Raw genomic sequence first — 14,642 nt, 5'->3', positions numbered from 1 at the left:
TCCTCATGGATGCCCCTGACCCTGCTTCAGACATCAGGGTTTCAGAAAGGCCGCACTGGGTTTAAAGGCCAAGTTCTTCCCACCACTCCACCTACAAGTCACTTCAAGTAACCATTATAAATTTACCATGGTCCTGGCGAAATCTAATAATCACTGGAACGTATTGAGTGCTTTGTGGGAATGCTGGCTTCTGCATGGTTATGAGGATGGTAATGAAATCTAATCTACTGCTCCATTACACATATTATTCTTAGCCACAATAACAGTGTTCCGTTTAAGCTTTAGGACTGTATTGAAATAGATGGCTTAGGAAACAATAAAGCCGAAAAGAATAACTGTAGGTGTATTCCAAATTTAGAGTGAGTAGGAAACATCAGGGGAATTTTATCTACCCCATCAAACAATCAAACACTCTGAGCCAGCCACACAAAGAGGCCAAGAAAACAGGGGATGGGAACTTTTTTCCTCTTATTAGAGAGTCAGAGAGCGAATAAAAATATTAATTAAAAGGCACATAAAAAGACTCTTAATTATACTTTGGCAGGAAGCTTTTTAAAGAGAAACATTTAATGCTATGCTAGTTATCATGCATAAGCACTGGACCCGAGGGGTACACTGCACATCACCACTAGTTAATGGAGCAAGAGGAAGAATGGAGTTAAGGACCCAGTAAAGGAAGAATGAGACACACATGCAGAGGAAGACGCAAAAACCAAGGAAGAAATAAAAGAGAAAAGCACCCACAATCAAACCTATATGAAAACAGAACAGCATTCTAATTTCTCCATCTCTCCATTTTTAGTGATGACTAATAGATGTCTGTTTCACTTTCATGAGCATATGCAAAAATGCAGATGCCTCATTACTTGCCCCGAGGGGCATGTGAAATTCTGCTAAGGGATGAATATAAAACCCACAGAGCAGAGGTTCTTTCTCAATTAAAGCCCATGACAATGTTAGTGCCTCCCACAAGAAGGATGGAACTAGTATTTTTGGAAAAATGAGATATTCCTATTAAAACTGTTGGAGAATATCAAGATGCTATAAATTAGTTGTTGCTTATACACTTGAGCCTGGATAAAATAATACCTGACAGAAGTTCTAGGAAGCGATCTTCATTTGGGAAATGTAACCACATTTCAACAATCACATCTCCACTCAGTTTCACGTTTAGACAATCAGATTGCGACTGTTTCCGTAATAAGATCCTTCTACAATTTTAGGACAATTTTTGTTTTTTTTTCTGGACTGATATTTGGGTTTGGTTGTGGTTTTTAATGTGGAAGAGTTGTAGGAGATGAATGAGAACGTGTTTCCAGAATTCAATGTAAATTCAAACTTGGTCGTGAAGCGTCCCACCACAGCTTATGACTAGGTCTGTCCCCTGTTCAGTACAAACTTGTTCCCCTTCCCACGTTACTGTCTGTGGGGACTACAACACCTGAGTCCTGGGAGTCTTTAAAGCATTCATGCAGCCGGCTTCCCAGATGCTAAAATGGTCCAGGACCCTGTCACTGATCCTCAGCGGAGAAGGCGGCAGTAAAGGCAAGAAGAAGGGTTGGCGCAACTTCAAGACATGGAGCAGCAGGTGTGGCAGGAGCCTCGGAGCCAGGACAGGACAACTGGCCCCTGCAACCAGCTCTCTCTTATTACCAAGGCCCGACTGCCTCCAAACCACGGAGTAACGTAGTGAAGCTTCCACCAAAAACCCACATTGAACAAAGAGAGCAAGAGTTGGCAAACTTTTCCTGTTAAGGGCCAGAGAGTAAGTGTTTTCAGCTTTGTGGGCAGAGTCCAAAGCAGCCACAGACAATACTTAAACAAACAGGGTGGCTGTGTGGCGATGCCACTTTTCTTATACGAACAAGCTAGGGGTCTGCACTGACTTCATGACTCTCCAAAGTGATTTTTCTGGTAATACTCTCACAGCCTTGTTTTGAGAGGATGATGAGTTCGAGCACCTACTGTACCATTTGGGCACAACGATAATGGTAACAAGCATCCGTGCCTGCCCCTGCCCCACCCAGCATTTCTTGAGCACCTGCTGTAGACCAGCCTCTGCACTAATTACCTTCCACAGGCTTCACCAGATCCTCCCATCCCCAGAAGTAACTACTGTTATCATCCCTACTGCCGGATACAAATGTCCCAGCAGCCTTCAATGGTGGAGCGACTCAATCCAAGATGGCTGTGACTCCGATCTTTAGCTGCTGTCTATGGGCCAGTGGGCTTCTGACTTTAGAGGCTGTCACAATCAACGGGAAGCTGGTAAAAAGGCCAATTCCTGGGCCTAACCTTCAAAGGTACTGATTCAGTCAGGTGGGGTTAGGCCCAGGACCCTGAACTTTACCACACACTTCCGTAAGCCTGATGCAAATGGTCAGTGGAGCAGACACTGAGAGGTACTCCAACCCTATGCACTCTCGAAGCAGAAAGCTGAGGGTCTGTGCTGGGATAGGGACTGGCAGTGCCAGCTAAACCATAATTTAGGGGAATGATTCTCCTCAGTGAGGAAAAGCCACCGCAGATTTTAGGCTAAATTGTACTTTCCAGCCTGTTTTCTATTTTTTATGGATCAAAAATTCTGAAAACTATACTGACCTTTTAACATGTTATATACAAATAAAAGTGGTTTAAATTTTAAAACCCAGTTTTTGCTATAAACAGAATTGTAAGCTAAAGAAATTACTGATATTTTCAGCCCAGATACAGGCTGAGGACCACTTGCTAGCATTTTTGTTTTGAAGACATAGTAAACCAACTATACGTCTCATCTGCATCTTCCAAAACATATACTATCTAGAACATTTCCACTGAGGAAGCTGGAGAAGCACTATGACACTGTTTGGCGATAACCGTACTTGGAGTTAATTCTGACAACACAATTTGTTGACGAGGGAGGAGACAGCCTGGCCTGAGACGCGAGTTCACATCCAAAGCAGCAGGTGTATGAATTCTGCAGCCCCCAGCACAGAAACTCGGTCACCGGCAAGCGCTCGTGTTGGGAATGTTTACATAGGTCCTCTGTCGAAAGTTACGTAGGTCACAGACAAGACAGCAGAACGGCTTCAAAAATAAAAAAAAAAAAATTTGGCAGGATTTCGCCACCTCAGCTGAAAGCCTCAGGTTCTCTCTATAAAGAGTCTAGAATCTTCTGCATATGCAATCTCATGAGAGGAGAGTTGGGGGGAACCACACGGTATGGAGCAGGGGCTCAACATCTATGCAACCATATCTGGGCTCCAAGTACAGACCAAGATATGTGCTGAGCGCTGGGGCTAAAACACTGATTAAAGCGTACCCCTGTTCTCAGGAAGCTTATAATCTGACAGAAGTCAGGTTCCTAACCCCACTGTGTGCCAGTGTCTAGTCAGGTCTTTAAGTTCCTGAGCCCCAGGGGGGGGTTTATTTGTAAGTTAGAGATAAGTTCTTCAGCTGTTGGCATGAAATGAGACTCTGTCAAGTGTCAGGTACTCAAATATAATTAACTGGTGTTTCTCAGTGCATTGTGCAGAGGAAGCCAGAACTGGGCTATCCAGGAAGTCCCACCAAATGCAGAAATAGTTAATGAGCAGGAAAGAAGGAGCTGCCAGTTACTGCACCCAGGTGCATTCTCAACCAGGTGAGCACTCAGGAGGGCAAGATCTGGGGTAGTTTAACCAATATGTTCTTGGTCTTAGAAACTTCATAGCGATGAGTGATTGGAGGAGGGAGTAGTATCCTACAGACTGGGGACAAAGTACGGTCCTGCTTTCTCTCTCTCAATATCATGGAATCCTAAGAGATAGGAATCCACTAAAAAAAAAAAAAAAAAAAGAACTCCATGAAACATGGTTCCAGTCAGGCCCAAGCAACTCTTACTACTCAGTATATCTTTCCACTCAGAAATTCCACTAAGGATAAATTCCGTCCTTCACAGGAATTTAATCTACCATAGAAACTACTGTGCTGGTGACAGTGCTGACTGCTGCTTTCTCTCTACTCTAGCACACCCAGGACAAAAAAAAAAAAAAAGAGTAGGGCCACCCAGAAATGAGAGTATGGTCATTAGATGGTACTTTTATGGACATAATTTGATTCATTAAAAAGAGCATATGGCAGGGATTCTGAACATCTAGCTTACTACCTTTCTAATGCCCCTATATGGATCTGCAACCTGAAGGTCTTTCAATGACTAAATTTGTTTGTCTGACAAGTTCAGGTCATAATATTAAATCTACCATGTTTTACAAGGCTTTGATGATGGCCAGAAAGGATGACAGATTAAAAAAGCACTCTAAAGAGTTAAAATCACTTACAAGGAATTATGATTAAAGAAGCAAACTTGTATACCTACGAAGATGTTCCAAGAAAACAGGCTTTAATATTTTGGATTGTATTGTAAACAATTATACTGCATTCCAAGCTCTTAAGAAATAAGAAAACCTGTGCAATAAATTATTCTGCTACCTGTAGTGGAACTGTGCAATTATCACTTGTAAAATGCTCATGTTCTAATCATACAAAAAAGTAATAAAACCCTAGATACAAATACAAGCTTACTCCAGAAAATTCATTTCACCTTATTCATACTGTAATATATTCATTGCTTTCGAGGTAAAGGATGGGGTAAATGAGTCCTATAAACACACACACATACACACACAGAGCCAAGAAATATTTCCACCAAATAAATAAAATGTAGAGAGAAAACACAACAGGTTCATGAATACAACAGATCTGTCCTTCCACTATAAAAACAGGTATTACTATGATCCCTTTCCAATCCTAAGAAAATAACTACCTTCAAAATGTGACAGACACTAATTCATATGCCATTTTATTTAATATGTGCACTTAAATAAGCCCATAGAGAAATATTAGTCATCAATAACATGTTAAAAATTGCAGTTAATCTAAAATTAGGCATTTAAAAATTATTTCCTAAGACATCATGAGAACACTGTAGACTGTTACATTTTATGAATATAAATACAAAATCAACAAAATACCAGTGAACCAAATCTAGCAACATATACAAAGAATTATATATCATGACAAGTTGTATGCAAGGTTGGTTTAACATATGAAATCAATTAACTATATCAATACACTAAAAAAAAAAAAACACATGATCATGTCAATAAATGTAGTAAACATACTTGACAAAATCCAACCCCATTTCATGATAAAAACACTCAGCAAAGAATAGAACTTCTTCAACATGATAAAGAGCAGCTACAAAATACACACACACCACACACACACACACACAAATCACATCATACTTAATGGTGAAACACTAGAAGCCTTCCTCTGAATCAGAAAGAAGACAACAATGTCTGCTCTTGCCACTTCTCTTCAACATTATACAGAAAAAGTTCTAGCCGGAGTAATAAGGCAAGAAAAATAAATAAAACCATTTAGATTGGAAAGGAAGCTCCTAAGGAATTTAAAAACTAGAGCTAATAAATGAGCTCAGCAAGGTTGCAAGATTCAAAATCAATATACAAAAATCTACTGTGTTTCCATAAACTTGCACAAATAACCCAAAAATGAAATTAAGAAAACAAGTCAAACCCCTATAGTTAGTAATACTGAAATGCATATTTGAAAGTTGCTGAGAGTAAACCTTCCAAATCCTTATCACAAGAACAAAAAATTTTTATAACTACATATAGTGATGGATGTTAACCAGACTTACTGTGGTGATCATTTCACAATACATACAAATATTGAATCATTATGTTATAAATTTGAAACTAATATAATGTTATATGTCAATTATAGCTCAACTTAAAAAGAAAACAATTCTATTTTACAGTTGCAACAAAATAAAATACTTAAGAGTAAATTTAACAAAAGTACAAAAACCTGTACTCTGAAAATCATAAAATACTATTGAAAGAAGTTAAAAATGATCTGAATGAATGAGAAAACATCCATCATGGTGAATTACAGCATCTTCATCACAAATGGCATCCGAGAAAGAAGCTTCCTCATCTGAGGGAGCTGCCAGGAGCCAATTTCTTTTCATTCTACAAGGGAAAAACCAGATACCTTCCTTCTCACTCCTGCACATTTGAGGAGCCAGACTGACGTTAAAGCTGACACAGAAAGAACGAAACTAGATACATCCTTGATGATACTGTTGAGATGTTAAACCAGACTAAACCTGAAGACCTACCTGCCTCTGGACTTTCTATCATCAGGCAACCAAAGTCTCTTTTATTATTAAAGGCAGTTTGAGTTCCTTTCCTTTACTCATAATCAAACCTAGTGGATAAGTGGAGCAGAAATATAATCCCGGAGGCAAGGTTGAAGTAGCTATTTTTGAAGAAAGGCAAACTATGTTTCCCACTAGTGTACTGAATCATGTCTCAAAGCTTCACTCAGAACTTTATGCTGGAAACTTTTTCCAGCTCAAAGATCCTACCTGAGCTCCAGTTTCAGAATTCTAACAATGTGAGTACATGTTCACTTAAATGACCTACTATCAGCTCATACATGATACGACCACTACTGAGCTCAGAGTCTAACCCCAGATCAGCTCTCCTGCAATGCCCCCATGTGAACAGCATCTCTGATCACCCAACCCTGAAACTTAAGAATCCTCTTTCCTCTTTCCCTCTCTCCTTCTATGTTTGTATTCTCAAAAGTCAAAACACCCTTCATGAAATGCTCTTAATTCTACCTATTTCTTACATTCCAAAATTTCCTTATTTTAGGCTAGACCAGAATTTTGACCCTCTACCAAGTCAACTCTAGCTCCTTGCCATTAAACCCAATTGGCATGCTGCTCACATTAAGCTTTTCAACATTAATATTTTCATCACATTGCTGCCTTCCTCGAAAAGTTCTACTCGATCCCAAGCTGACTGCAAAGCAGTGCTCCATAGTCTACCACCACCCTGAGTTAAGCACCTGCTAAAGATTAAACTGCATAGTGGCAGTAGTGGCAGTGGCTATTTCCTTTGCTCTGCTGAGATACAGAAGTCACCACAACATCTTTAGGAACTAAATGATCTTTTGGGGACAGATTGGGGGCAGTAAACCCAAAACTTGAGAAAGAAAGGTCACTTCTAGGTAATACACCTTGTATCCTACTTTTTCTTTAAGAAAACATTCAGTTATTTGCCTCACTTTTCCCATGCTCCTGCTCTTCCCTTATAAAAACAGGTCTTTCCTCTTCTCTCCACAACCTACAGAAAGAAATCACATCCAGTGTCCCTTAGTTTTTACTATTATTTCCCAATTATTAATCAATAATGTATTTGATGTGGACATGTAACACAAATATAAAAACTCTCTCACTTACCATGGAGACCCCATTGTTCCTTTTTTTAGGCATCTTTGCTGACAATGTCAAAATAACATGACATGAACAATAAAGAAATTAAAGAGGTCACAGATTTAAAAAGCTGGAATTCCATTTAATGAACAAGAACTTTGTAAACTATAACTAACCATAATATAATTATCATTTGCTTGTAAATAATTTAGAATTAGACTAATTATTTTTTAAAGAACATTCCAGCTGTAAAGTTGTAACTCTAAGGTTTTCCAAAATATATCATTATATGCAAAACATATACAGTCAAGAAATGACTAAATGTTATATATAACGAGAGGGACTATAATCAATACATTATACCTCAGGCCAATTTCTCTAGATAAGTTAAATAAAGAAAAATACAAACTAATGTAAAGGAGCATTTCTTTGGTTTAAGTAGCAATTCACTATTTAAACCACTCTGATTTCAACATAAGTTAACAACTAAAAACATATCAAATTCATTTCTTCCTCAGAGGACTAGTTTTCCCAAATATTTCAGAGTATACTAGTTTTCCCAAATATTTCAGAGTATTAGTGAAAAATATTTTTTTTAAAAAGCTAGGTGATAGTCCATATTCAAGTTACACAAACATGTATATAAAAATTTAAATCAGCAGATTTCATTGATTCTGATGCATATAATTCTATGTATGTAGGTACATCTTTTATATATATATATACTATATAAATATTTGTCATACATACACAAATACATGCACACACAGAAGAAAAAGTTGAAAAATCTTGTTTATTTAAATCATCTATACTTTATCCTTTGACAGCTGAGAAAGCTAAGGGCAGTGGTCGTATTATTAATAACTATAAAATATATGTATTCAGGAAACTATAGCTCCTGGCTTTAAAAAGCATATGCACATGCCTTTGTGGAAGTGAAGAAATGATCCGAGCACAAGAGGCCTCCCTAGTGTTTCAGACTTTCCCGAACAGATATACACACATATATTCATTTTCATATCCTTTTCCATAAAGGTTATTACAAGATATTGAAATATAGTTCCCTATGCTAGACAGAAGACATTTGTTTTTTTTAATCTATTTTTGTATATAGCAGCTAATATTTGCATATCTCAAACTCCCAAATTTATCCCTTCCCATCCCTTCCCCCCCCGCCCCTTAACCATAAGATTGTTTACTATGTCTGCAAACTCATCTACAAAACAGATGTGCATTTCTAAAGGGAAAGGACTGGGCCAGGAATCTCCAGAACAGAGCGTAGGGCTGGCACAGAGGAGAGACTCAATAAATGTTTTTCCCCCACATCCAGAAAAGCTTTCAGATCTATCTTGTCCTATTGATTTGGCTACATTTTTAAAGCATTTTTCAAGCTACCTATTTCCAGCATAAGCACCTCATGGAAGTAATATATTCTACAATTATTCTGCTCACTGTTTGCAGTATTATTGCCTGTCGTTGGTTTTACACTTAAATATCTTTCAGATTTCATAGGAAAGCTCAGTTCTATTACAGATTTCTGAGATTTGACCAATACAGTCTGCTTTTTATAGACTCTCATCATATACTCTCCAGTCTGAAAAGTTCACATTTTTAAAATCCCCAGGTAGAACAAAAATCAGTTCATTTCCCCTTCTTCAGATCCATATCTTTCTTGAGATGTGATTGAAAACCCCACATGGGATTTCAGATTAGAAATGTCAGGGGTTATGACAATAAAACTGTACTCAGTCAAACTTCAATTACCTAGAATCCTCAAGGAATAAGTCTTCCAAGATGGTTGAATTTTTGTTACCATGAACATTCTCAGTGCCATTATTTTTTATTGTAATTTTTAAAGGACATGTTTATAAGCTGTATTACCTATTTCCAATTCCTTACAAAGAATGTACTGAAAACTTAAAACTATTCTTAGTGACTTGGGGTTACCATTTTGACGACTATCTGATTCCAGATTGCACTGGGTGTGGTGGGTTGTCTTCAGAACAGTACTGTAATACCATGAAGGACACACAGTTCCATACACACACAAACACACCCTCACATCTTTTTTCATAAAATCCTCTAATGACGGTAGTGGGATTTCCCCACCCAGATCCCCACCATCTTTCATCACGTCATGAGTGAGCTCTTCTGAAGAGGCTCAACTTTTACACACACATCCTGAGCAATTCCTTTCAGTTACGTTAATCTGCTGACAAGTTCTCAGAGGCTGCTTCTGGAGGTTTTCTTCTTTTCCTTTTAGTTATAAAACTCAGCAGCTTTTCACCTGAATTGATAACACAAAAAAGTACTGAGTCCCACCAACTCCAAAAGTTTGCCATAAGACGACCACACAAGTTCATCATTCTAATTAAACTCTAAGCTGCATCTTAAATCATGTTTACCTGCCTTGGTACCCACTGTCCCTAGCACAGTGCTTAGAAAATCAAAGAGTGACTAACTAGCCTATACTCAGCTACAGGAAAAAAGATCCCCACTTCTCCAACAAAGATACTACCAGGCACCAAAGATTACAATCCTAAGAAACCACAATCCAGATTTCACAGAATCACCGACTGTGCAAGATGTACTCCACATAAAACGTGGGCATTAAAGATTCAATTACTTAACTTGATCACCTCGGAAAAACTATTTTAAAGGCAGAAACAATGTCCTAGGAATGCCTTCAAGCTTTTTCAAATCATTATTTGTCAGTCATATTTCTGTTCCCTAGGAAATTTAGCGGGTTACACCCACCACAAAAAAACACTACTGTGTCCTTGACTTTCATGCTTGGCTCACCCATGTAGTGACTGCTTATTAGAAGAAAAAAATTACCTTCCAGGATCAACGAAATCACAATGAAAGTAGGAGGGAGCCAGAATATCACCTTCTCAGCCTGCCTCTTCTCCTGGGTGTGATGGGAGAATCAACAGAAGAAAAGTCTGCCCAGAGAGCTCCAGAAGCTGGAAAGCAGTTTACGATCTAGTTCAGTAAGTGCCCAACACAGTTGGTGGCATTTAGCTTAATTCACTATGTGAAAGACAAAACAGAAAGTGTTAAAAACTTGGATTATTACAACCATCGGGTCAGACACTTCTGAGTTCAAATTCCAAATCTCTCTCGTTGGGTACTTTTACTTCACTTCTCTGAACCACAGTTTCTAACTCTTAAAAAAGGAAAAATACCTAGCTCATATGGTGGTAATACAAATTCAGTTAACAATGAATACAAAATGCCAAATTCAGAAACAGTTTTGTCCCTAAAGAGTCCCGAAGATTTATAGTCAAAGATGGCAAAACAGTTTCTCAAAGACTTTATGACTACTACAAAATACGAGTGTGGTTCTTTTTTGGTTTGATTTTTTTTTTTAATTTCTCAGAGAGTTTACAGGGAGATAGGGCATTTTCAGAAAGTACAATGGAGTATCACTTCTACAAACACCTGCCAACAAACATCAATTCTGAAGACTATGGTTAGTGTGTATTTTACATCTTTGCTGGGTCCACAGTACGTAAGCTTGCTCTGACTTTTTTCTTTAATCAACAACCAAATGCAGGAGGAAAACTGAGGCATAAATCACAAGATGGATGAGTTTTAAATGTGACTGCAGAGCTTCTTTAAACAGTTTCACATTTCTAAAAGCCATTATTAAATCACAGTAATGTGTAAGGCATCTCAACCCCGGCCCAAGGATCCAAACACTACATATGCTGCTGAGATTTGCTGCTTAACAAGATTCAGACACCACATCCCAACATTTTTAACACATTTTTAAAGTATTTTCCCAAACATTTAACCACACAGCATACTTTAAAATGTTATACATATATTCATGTGCTTTGATGATTTAAATGCCTGCAATTGCAAAGCAACTTTTTTCTAAAGCATCAACTTAGTATTTTTCCATACTATAAGCCCCAACTCTACAAAATGTTCCTCCAAATACTTTTTTGAAATACCCCTTTTGACTTGTCTACTGACCCACCACACATCTTCAGAATCCAATTTTCTATTATCTTCCCTTGAAAATACATTAAAATCAAAAAAAAAGGAAAAGAAAAAGAAACTAAGAAATAGAAACAGCCAGCTAAACTAATTTTCATAGGCCACATTTAGCCTCTACTATCAAACGATATTTAAACACTTGCAGCTATAAATTTCCCTCTATATCATTCACATCCTAATATCCCAGAAATTCTGATCACAGGAATGTAACCATTTCAGCCATAATAACAAAGGCAATTCAGCTTTTCAGTTTATCATTCACAGCTAAAACTGAACTCACTGCTCCGAATCTGGAAATTACACATTGATGAGAGAACACTGCGACTATTTTAAATTAAGTGCTAAAAATGGTCCAGGTAATTACTAACCATTGGTATTGCTTACGGCCTGGCAAAAGCTTGGTGTTAAGAACTGTTAGGCTAATCAAATAATAATAATTATAATTATTATATAATTATTTATATAAGTATATAATTATAATTCAGTTTATATTATCTACATATTTATATAAAAATAAATATTAAATTATAATTATGAAATTTATTATGATTCTTATCACCACTACCATCACCACCAAATCCAAAAGCACTAAAACCTCAGGCATAGATATTGACTTAAGAGTCATGAAAGCTAAATTTTTTTTTGTTTTGAGAGCTAAATTTCTATCTGGGTCCTGACTCTACTGCATTCAAGCTCTATAACCTTGTGCAAGTCACTCTCCCTTTATCTACAGAAGACAAATGATTTTTAAAGCTCCTTTAAGCTCCCATTACTCTTTAGGCCTAATGCCCTGGAGATCTGTATACTGAATAATGAATGGCCACATCAAACTTCATACATGGGTTTTGCCACAAGGCAGGAATGCCTAGTTCCCCGATATTTAGTCAATACCACGGGAAAGAGCCACTATATAAATCAGACCTTAGTAACCTTTGTTTCCGAATTTCTATATAAGAAGTCTCCATCACAGGCCGAACAATTTTTTGGAAATATTTTGCTAGGGAGTTCATGTAGCACAATGTTATATAGCACATATTATGTTCAAAATGTAAAAAGGTTTCTATTTAAGCAAACAGTAAACAAGTTCACATGGAATACTTCAACATTTTCAAATCCTTAAAATAGCAATATGTTACATGTCATAAGCCTTGCTTTATAATGCAAATAAGTGAAGTTTCATTAACGTGTTTACTTTCTAAGGTTAAGACTTTTTAATGACTCATTTTTTTGCTGTTGGACTTATATTCCTAATTATTATTCTATAAATAGGTTTAGAGAAATCTTTGTCCTACGTCCAGCCCCATAAGCATTTAAACCCTTCATCATATAAATCTTATTCTGCTCAGAAACATGACCTCTGTACCAAGTAGAAAATGAATCAGGAAAACAGCCTTTCCGCTGATCCTCTGACCAAGAGAGGATGACTACTTGGGGCCATCAAACAAAAATGCTGGTCTTCTACTCTGATTCTGCAACTCTCCAAGTCTTTCCTGTAGCTTACCCACTTAGATTCACACTACAAGTACCAAGTAATTCATTCAGTAAACTGTGGAGGAGAAAGAAGACACTAATACAGGGTACTAGAGAAGCACTTTCCATGTACCTCCCATAACATTCGTTCTTCCCTTTTTGTAAAATTCATCACATTGAGTCCGGCTGTTTCACCCACTAGTCATGGTTCCATATGGGTGGAAGATGTGTCTCTGTCTATTTCTATAGTACACCTAGCATGATGCCTCCCTCACAGATGGTAAGCTCTCATCGGGGGAAAAAAACAAGTGTTAATTTAAACTGAAAATTTTTAAAAGAACACATTCTAACAACAGTGCTAAAGACGCTAAAATGGTACAAAGTCAACCATAAGATACGACTGTATTGTTTGTCCAGCAACAGCCAAGAACACGGAGAGCTGCAGGGTGGGAGATGGAGGGGGGGAGGAAGGCACAGGCAGGTAAGCACGTCTGTGGGTACCCAGCACCTGGGAAGCCGAGGGCAGTGGGGTGGATGGTAAGGGGACAGCACACAGTGAGACAGTGGATAGGGAAAATAGGTCAAATGACTGAGCATATAAGGACATACGCCAAGGCTATCACGGGCCCAGCTTCTCACTGCTGGAGCAGGTATTTACAGACATAGCAAGGGTGGGGATGCTAGAAAGACATGTTGGATTAGAACTGGGAGTATAGCTATAAACTCAGATTTTAAAATTATATACATATACAGAGTTATAGGTAAAGTGTTTCACAGGTGTGTGTGTGTGATGCATGCATCCATGGACATGTTTCCCACTGTCTGCTGAGAGGGCCCAGATCTTTGTTTCTGAACACCATCCTCCACTAAGAGGAACCAGGGGGACCTGAAGAGATCGGCTTACTGCAAAGATAAGGCAAGGAAAGTGCAAGATGAGCCTGGACCAGGTCACAGAATAAGGAAGTGCTCCAAGATTGATGAGGATGTGTCAAAAGACACATGAGCTGCTTTGAAAGGGTTCCCATTTGCCAAATCTGAGACAATATGAGCATCAAAATAAAAAAGGGTAGTAATGAAATGTAAACCTTGAATAGCCTAGGAACCTGTGATACATGAAAAAAATAAACTGAGGAAGAAAGGAAAGCTCTTCCATAAAGCAGATTACCAGCAGAAGGAATGACAGAAAACGAAAACCACCATTTGGCAACGATCACTGTGTTGGCTGATTCGGGCAGAGACGTCAATGGAGAATAAGGCTGGTGGATGCAGCTTTATTGAGGGAAAGCTTTATTTATTTATTCCTGGTGGAATCTCAGACTATCTCCCCTGCGAGCATTAATCGATTACAGAGGGGGAAGTGGTGCCTTTAAGGAAGGGAAATCTGGCAGACACTAAGATGATCAAAACTAATATCATCAATGGCACAAGATCTTCTCACAGAATGTACGTCTGTACTCTCTATGTGAGAGACAAGGAATGACTGAGGAAAGATTCCCGATTCAAAGGATGTGAAGAGGTATCTCCACTGACTGCAATGTACATTCTTGGATAGGTTTCTGACTAGCAGGGAAAAGAGCCAGGCAATGGGACAGCTGGTGACATCAGAATGAGGTCTGTGGATTGGACAGCTGGCTGAATCATATCCCTGACCTGGGACTCACTGTACGGTGTTTATGTACAAGTGTTCTTTCTTGAGCAAGCAGACAGATTTAGGGATCACGGGACATCATGTCTAAAGTTTACTCTCATGTGTTTTAGAAAACCGGAGACAATGGGAGTGAGAGGTACACATACCATGGAGGAACCGTGGTGAAGTGGTAGTAACTACACTGCTGGTGCCAACTGTTATAAATTTGAAATTATTTCTAAGTAAGTAATTTTCAAAATTATTATT

General features: G+C 38.2%; 1 protein-coding gene across 14 annotated transcripts in view; it reads right to left on the bottom strand.

Annotated features, from left to right (window-relative positions):
• KLF12 (KLF transcription factor 12) overlaps positions 1 to 14,642 on the bottom strand; it is a 507,694-nt gene that overhangs the window by 353,818 nt on the left and 139,234 nt on the right. For 2 of the 14 annotated variants that reach the window (XM_031466114.2, XM_031466115.2), the window contains exon 2: positions 10,109 to 10,236. The exons of 8 other annotated variants lie outside the window; for them this stretch is intronic. The gene's annotated coding sequence lies outside the window, so the exon portion shown is untranslated. Of the gene's footprint in view, positions 1 to 10,108; positions 11,779 to 14,642 lie in introns of those variants that run through there. 4 more of the 14 variants (XM_064493088.1, XM_064493090.1, XM_064493093.1 and 1 more) reach the window with 4 other exon arrangements.

This window comes from Camelus dromedarius, chromosome 13 (genome assembly GCF_036321535.1).
Source record: "Camelus dromedarius isolate mCamDro1 chromosome 13, mCamDro1.pat, whole genome shotgun sequence".
Taxonomy (NCBI): Eukaryota; Metazoa; Chordata; class Mammalia; order Artiodactyla; family Camelidae; genus Camelus; species Camelus dromedarius.
Note: the sequence above shows the minus strand (reverse complement) of the source record. Positions and strands in the feature narration are given on the sequence as shown.